Consider the following 7,936-nt stretch of genomic DNA (forward strand, 5'->3'; position numbering starts at 1 on the left):
ACAAACCTCAGGTATCATTTGATCTTTGTTGTTTATTTGTTTATTTCCTGATATTTCTAGTAGCCCTATTATAAATAGATGGCAAGGACACTGAATAAATGTTGCTTTACAAAATAATTCAGGCTGCTTTGGGGAGTCAACCCTGTTCAATTTAGTGGAACTTCTACCCAGTTCATTTAGTGATAAGTGTTTCATTAGTTTTGAAGGGATCATGGATTCCACCATGATTAGGATGTTCCCATGGCAACAGGTAACTCATTTTGCATTCCATATCCTAATGCAGTTGTGGTTAATGTACCATTCAAATTTATAGTGATGCACAAATATATATATTTCTATGTCTGTCTATCTGTGTATGTATGTATGTATGTATGTATGTATGTATGTATGTATGTATGTATTTATGTTTAAAATTTCATAGGTATACCTGCCAATTCCCATCATAAATAAATCACAAATTCCCATGTTTTGCTCAAACAAAATTTCCTTTAGATGTGTTGGTTTAACTTTCTGAGATTCAAAGACCTCTTGTTGTATTTGCATTACCCTATTTTACCAATATTTTGATTAGTTTCTACAGTGCATACTGTCTCTCTTGTTTCAAGGTATTGCTCTGCCTACAAAAAGAAAATCACAAGCCCTCCTTACATTATGACTACCACACGGAAATCCCCCATAACAAAATGTTTAATGCTACTTTGAAAACTTAATAAGACTGGTACACATCCTAAGGTTCTTTCAGACAAGCCTAAGGGAATAAAAATAGATAATGGCTGCATTTATTATTATTTAAAATTAACTATCAACTTACAGCCTGTTTTCCTCAGGGTAATTATAAAACAGAATCCATGAGTTTCTATTGAAAATACTGCATAGCATGAGCTGATTAAACAGTGTGGCATAACACATATCTGGAGTTTTTAAAATGACTGTTTTGATTCTTTGGTTGTTAATAGGAAATTAACATTTCAGTAAATATGGCCTGACTTTCTAAACATAAATAATGGCAGGGATTTTTTTGTATACAATTTTAGATTATTTCAATTTTTTTCATCTCCAGGGAGATTTGTATTTAAGTTTTTGTACTGTTATTGATGCTGTTTAAATGGGACTAATGGTTTAAAAGGGAAGTTATCAGTCATCAACAATTCTTGATACTCATTTTACATATGATACTGATTTCATATGTAAAATCAGTACTGGTTCTTATTCATTTAGAGGAAAAGAGGATTCATATAACGATTCTAAAAAAATGATGAGTCAGTGATTCCATAAACTATTAGCCCACTGACTTAGTGATTTTATTTATATGTGCATGGCATTGCTTTAATATTTAAAACTATTTAAAAACAAGGAACTTTTTAAGTGTTCTCTATCTCTACAATTGAGTGTTGAAATTATAAAGAAAAGAAAATCTTCCTTATAAATACTTTTATACTTCTTTTTATGGGAAGAACACTGCAAATTTTAATATGCACACACTCATAATTATCATTGAAGCATTTATAATTATAATTATTTGATATAATGCAAACAGTGTGAATTCTCTTGCTATTATGATTATACATAATGATATTTTTTCCCAAATTAACATTACAAAAATATTAAAAATTATCCTTAACTTTGGAGATTACATTTGCCTTTCAAACTGAGGTGCAATTTAAATTCTGAAATGCTTACATTAAACTGTTATAATTGCAACACAGGCAATTACTAATTTATTTTCCCAGAATTTTAATTTTTAATCTGAATTCATTATTTTTAATTTGCCAATTAATGTTTTCTTTATGTTAAATTTGGGTTTTTTTGTAAGTGGCCTACAAATACAGAGACCATAATAAAAATATTTGTAAAATAACAATTTTAACTTCATTTTTAATTTTTGGAAGGGTAGCTTTGATTCTTAAAGAATAAAAGTATTGTTAATTAAGTAAAAGAGACCAGATGAGAAAAAGGAATTTCAGAGCAGGAAAAAGTGAATTCTAGGGTACATAGGCTCAGATCTTAAGTATGGATTCAGTAGAATAGGTTTATGCTAATCTTTACTCTTTTGAGATTATAGACGATAAACAAAATTGTCTCATTTTCTATCTTTCCATATATAGAATGAAGCTGTTTAAAGAAACAGGGAGGGGCAATTTGAAAGAAATATTGACTGAAATACAGCATCGTTTATAATACCACTTCTTTATCTTTTCTCACATTTAATGCTTAATTATAAGAATGTCTAAGGTTACATAGGATGATATTTTTACTCACGGTCTGGAATGGATTTGGTTAAAGAGAATCCTAGAGCTGGTGCAACACTGTGCCTCTTTACTATAGTGAATTCTAAAAATCCATTTTGTAAAGGTATTGTGAGGGAAATAGTGGCATGAGGAGGACCAATTCATAGAACATTTTTAACTTGTTCCAGTCAGGAGCACCATGAAACACTGTTTAAGAAATGTTGCACCAGATCATTTCTAACAAAACATGTTAAAATATTTTTGAGGGTCAGAGCTCTTGGAAGGAAGTCAATAATAAAATAAGTATAATTTAATGGATTTTTTTTCACATTATCAGAGACAGTGCTTGGTTCAACAACTATATTTTTTTATTATATTACCTTAGATTTAATATGATTAAAGCAATTGGGAGAAAAATGTTTTGATGTGATTTAAAGATATTGGAGAAAAAAATGTTAAGCATTTTTTAAAGTTAAAAATATTTATTGTTTGTTTAGCTAGGCTCTGATGCTCATTTATCCTGCCCAAGATGTTTATTTCTAAATACATATGTATAGCCATATTTATGTGTCTCAAAAATAGATGCATTATGGGATTTTTTGTTAACTTTTTAATTTTTTCCTACTTGAGGTTTTTTGACCTATAGGACATATTATGAAGGACTCTAATCTTGCAAACGTATGAGCACCCTTATTTTTATAATTACAATAGGTATACACTTCTGGGGGGGAAATGCAACTGATTGGCACAGTTGGAAGTCTGACTGTTCAAAAGTAGAAGTGACCAAGGATTGTCAGAAAAATTACATGTACAAAGAATGTTCACAACTAAGAAATGCATCAGTTTCATATTCCACATAGGACACAATTATTAAAATCAATAATTAACAAATCAGTAGCAGCTACTATTTTGCTAGTAAGTTGACCTGTTTGTATAGTATTTGCTGCCATTATTTTTTCACTTGCCAGTGACTTTTGACAGGTTACTAGGGTTTTCTTTCAACAGATTAGTCTGCTTGCTGTGCAGCCTCTGAAATGTATCATTTTTATACAGATTCTTAAAGGAACTAGTCATAAATATCAGGGAGACCGTAACTGTTCAATTAGTAAATGGAAATTGTATTTTTTTTACATGTTTAATGGGTTAGGTGTGGGAGCTACTTCTTACAGAAGTCTAAGAATTGCAGTACATCTAATCTTTTGAACCAAACCACAATATTGTGGCCTATTTAAATACAACATTAATTGTAATTGGAAAGTATCACTTTGTTCAACACAGGCATTAATCTGAAGGAGCTTAAGATAAATACTAAACACTGTTATATTTGTTTAGAGAAGTGAGACCACACAGTAGCCACAATATTTTCTAGCAAAGACTATGCACTATGAAGACAGTCTAATAGTCATACATCAGCATAGAAAGTCACACACAAATTTATTTTTTCAATAATCATCAAGAATTGGCAGATTTCAGAGGTCATAATTTTTTAAAAAAATTATGGCCCCTTTATAGAACATGTATTTGCTTTTCTCTGCATCTTTTAATGGCTTACAAGAAAGCTTACATTCCCATCTGTTTTTGCTAATGATCTCTGCACCAAAGAGATGATAATAATCATGGAGAATGTCCTATACATAATAGTTTATCCAAAGAGGAGCAGCTCTCAACTCCAACATCTGGGACTTTATCTCCTGTGAATTAAACTTGGTGCATACAACATAATGCTTTGTTAATTATAATTTCACGAAGCAAAATATCACTAGTATACATTAAGGTAATATTTTGATTTTGATACTTTGTTGTCATCAAAATGAAAGTTGAGGAGGGAAGGACTTTGAAATCACAAATCTATTGATGATGCTGAGTTTTAATTTTTTATATATAAGAAATAGAAGAAGAGTAGTCCAAATATTGTCTTCGATACAAATATACCCATGTATGAAAAAAAAAGGAAACTTGCAACTGTAAATCAGAGATGTATAGAGTGAAACAGGTATTATATGGAATTAATATAGTATATCGTTCTCAAATTTTATGAGGCCTAACATCTCAGTATATGTTTGTTGTTTGTTCAATAAAATGTAATATTGGAGAGCATATTTGCGTTTTTGTGCTTGATTTCCTAGTTGGGTGGGCCTGTTGCAGAATAAAACAAATGAAATACTGTATGATTTGTGAACAAATTAGCCAATCAAGCAGAGCACTTCTCACACTCTGAGAAAATAATGTAGTTAAAACTGAATATAGATATTAATGGGACCTATCTAAACGTTGAAATAAAATTACCTCAAAGTAATAGCAAAAACCTTATAAATTAAAATAAAATGTCTCTGAAAGACATTTTATGAAATGCCTTTCAGAAGAAATACGTATTTCTTATGTATAATTCTAATCTATGGGAAAGAATTGGAGGAGCTAATTTTGGCAAAATAATTATAATATTAGAAAGACTATTTTTAACTGAATATGATTTCTCTCTGAGGAGACTTAATGAAAGATTCCACTATTAGTGATGTTTTAAAAGGTTTGATTTGACTGATGGAATGCTCTGAAGTCTGTTTTTTTGGTTAGAAAATTCTTTCTCTCACTTTGTATTGTAAAAAGAAAAGGATGCCACTCTCCTAATCACTTGAAGCACAGCTAAACAAAGATAGAAATACAATCCACAGCCTATGAACAAATAAAATGAGTCAGATTGCATTCTTTTTTCTTTAGAACACATGCATAAGATAGAAAACGTCTTCCTCTACCAAAGTAATTTGGTAGGAAATAAATAGCAATTTTCCCCCACCAAAATATAAAATATTAAGACATGAGCCAAAAATCTTGGTTCTGGTTTTTTTTTTTTTTTACTTTGTATAAATGGACAATGAATCACTACAAGATTTAGAAACATCATGTTTCTAATTATTTTTATTGAGTTTAATTCTTTATGTACTTTTATGAGTTAGACTACTCACTTAAATATTTCATAATATTTTCAAAATAATTAATTCCTCTATTCCACTACTTTCTTGCAATATAATAATTACTTTATGGCCCACCAATGGAGAAAAGATATACAAGAGGTTTTCCTTATTTATAAACAATGATCCCACTCTTTATTTTCTCTTAATTAAGGAAACTACATATAGATCTGCTTACTTTCTTGAATAGGAATGAAAATATATTGGAGGAGGTATGTATTCTTGAATTAGTTCTTTTTCTAAAAACATCTTTCTAGTTATGTTAGGTGTATTCTTTTTAATAAATTCTATTAACAAAACTCATCGAACCATTGTGTGTTTCAGAAATCTCAAAAGTTATTCTCAGAGCTTAACAATATAATTACATTGCAAATACTGCATATTTTTTTGCTTAAAAGAATGTCAGATAGCAGAATAAGTAAAGAATTAACAAAAATAAAATAGCTGATTTTTTAAATTCAATTATAACTAAAATTGAACACAACTAAACTGTTAAATTTATTATACCTGTAAATATTTAGGCCTCATTTTGCAGTGGAGATATCAAAACAGATAAAATAATTTTTGCAATAGAAAGTTGCTATGAATACAGATGTACCTTCAAGTCTAAAAGAAAATTTGAATTGTCAAGAGATTTTCCACACAGGAACAACAAGAGTTGAAACCGTATTTGAAAAAAAAAATCCCTGTTTTGTGTTATCCTCATGGTAACAATTGGAAGATTCACAGGACAAAAACATATAAATATACAGAATCATATTTGTTGATAATGCTCTAAAATTTATGGGAGAACTAATTTTGGTGAACTTAAATGAAGTATCTGCTTATAAAGTCACCAGGAGTTGAAACTCCTTAATGGGACATAATTAATCAATACTTTTAAAAACCATTGTTTATTAAGTTGCATATTTGATTGTTTCTTCTCTGTCCCCTCAGCTTTGTAATTCATAGGTAGCATTTCTTAAAAACAAAAATTCAGAGAATATCTGAATTTATATAAAAGTCCCAGGGAGGCCTATAAGGCCCTCTAAACTTTGATAGGGATGAGAGAGAGAAAATAAAGATGTAAAGACTTCTGTTTTACATAAATGTTAAATTTCAAGTAAACATACACATCTACCAAATATATGCTCATAATTTTTTCTATTTTATATTTAACAGTATAACCTGAGCATGTTTCAATATATTTAGAAAAGTGAGCATAGTGGTTGTCCATTTTTATTTGCAAATAAGTGTGACTCTGAATTAGTCTAATCACAGTTCTTAAATCTCACTATAATTAAGAATTCCCTCCATGTGCAATTATTCTGAATATGTTGAGTTATTGAGGGAAGTGAACATTCGTAAAATTGTTTCAAGACAGTATCATGAATTTATATATCTTTATAACCTAGATTGATAGGTATAAAGTTATTCTGCCTTCTGCTGGTTAGAGTAAAAATCTTCCAAATCTCTTAAGTTCCTTGGAGATAAAAGGACAACAACTAAAAAGAAGGGGGAAAGGCAGAGGAACCTCAAAGGGAGGAAAGCATCATGTTTAAAATCTAGGTTTGTCATGGCTACAATGTGATTTAGCATAAGGCCAAGCTGGTAAAATAGTTTGTGTTTATATAACAAACAGAAACATTGTTTTCTTAACTCTGCTTCTAGTTAACTTTTGATCAAGTCACAGAATGGAGGATCTGCAATGCAATAAATGAAGCCACCGGTATGTTTTCATTAGTACTTTTATTGCAGCCAGTAAGTGAGAGAGTATAATTAGTAAAAATCCTTGTAAAAGATCTTTGCTGAACTTCCTAATAATTTTATTTTACTGAACTTAATAGCTGTATTTATTTATTTTGCAGCTTGCCTTTCTATGGATGTCAATATTTGATACCATCACATATTAAAATTTAAAAATGATCATATTTGAGTGTGCATAATGGCAAACTGTTTATATCAATAGCAAATCAATACTTCTAATCAAATATTTATGCCCGTGCCAGTGACCTGTAACCTAAATTATAAACATAAAGAATAGGAATTCTCAAGAATTCTGATCCCAACTTATCTGGGAGAATACCAGATGGAGAAAGGCTGTAGCAAAGGACTTTAATAGCAAAATCACATATAGAATAACAACACAAATAGATAAACCCAGTTTTAGGTATATTTCATTTATCAGTAAACTGCCTGAATTTTGATGAGAGGTTAAACTGAATTGTCCTTGAAATAACATACAAATCTCTGCAAAATAAGTGCCTGTATGCATTTTACAAAAGTGCTTGTATGTGTTTTACAAAAGTATATGTGTGTGTTTTACCTTTGTCTCATTTTTGTTTGACATAATTAGAAAAATGAAAAGATGCAAATCTGTGCACTAACTACTGGTAGTATATATTACAGTACTGGAGGACCAATACCGTATCTTGCACAATAATCATAGTGGTGGGGTTGTTGTTTTTTTTTTTTTTTTTAGAATACTGTAGTTTTCATATAAAAGTAAACTGCTGATTTGGAATCTAGTTTCCACATTTTTGAAATGATTCACTTTAACAATTTCTTACCAATCACAATACATAACATTGTATAATTGGTTATTATTAAACAAAACAATTCACAAGGAATATGAAGTAAAAACATTAACTATCCTGTTATATGTTATTGTCTATATTTTATTTTATACCAGGCTTGCTTCACAGTACATAGGTGTCTGCTATGCATAATCCCTAAAATACAAATAATTAATGGTAATGGAAA

The sequence above is a fragment of the Natrix helvetica genome, assembly GCF_964273705.1.
Source record: "Natrix helvetica genome assembly, chromosome: Z".
In the NCBI taxonomy this organism is placed as follows: domain Eukaryota; kingdom Metazoa; phylum Chordata; class Lepidosauria; order Squamata; family Natricidae; genus Natrix; species Natrix helvetica.